Raw genomic sequence first — 218 nt, 5'->3', positions numbered from 1 at the left:
TCACTTTAATTAAATATTCAACTTAATTTTAGCGTCACTTTACAACACTGCAATGTTGTTTTTCTTGTACTATGGCAACTGCACTTTACTCTACAATACCTCATGTGACTCCACTTCACTTTACCTTACCTTGCTTTGCTTCAGTCTACCTTTCTGCACATTGTCTGTTGTTTCCCGGTTTTTCTTGTGTGTTTACTTGTTTGTTTGTTTTTGCTTTC

General features: G+C 35.3%; 1 long non-coding RNA gene across 1 annotated transcript in view; it reads right to left on the bottom strand.

Moving 5' to 3' along the window:
* LOC116689812 (uncharacterized) overlaps positions 1-218 on the bottom strand; it is a 26,328-nt gene that overhangs the window by 7,888 nt on the left and 18,222 nt on the right. The window lies entirely within an intron of this gene.

Source organism: Etheostoma spectabile, chromosome 5 (genome assembly GCF_008692095.1).
Source record: "Etheostoma spectabile isolate EspeVRDwgs_2016 chromosome 5, UIUC_Espe_1.0, whole genome shotgun sequence".
Classification (NCBI taxonomy): domain Eukaryota; kingdom Metazoa; phylum Chordata; class Actinopteri; order Perciformes; family Percidae; genus Etheostoma; species Etheostoma spectabile.
This window is presented reverse-complemented; position numbering and strand designations above follow the sequence as displayed.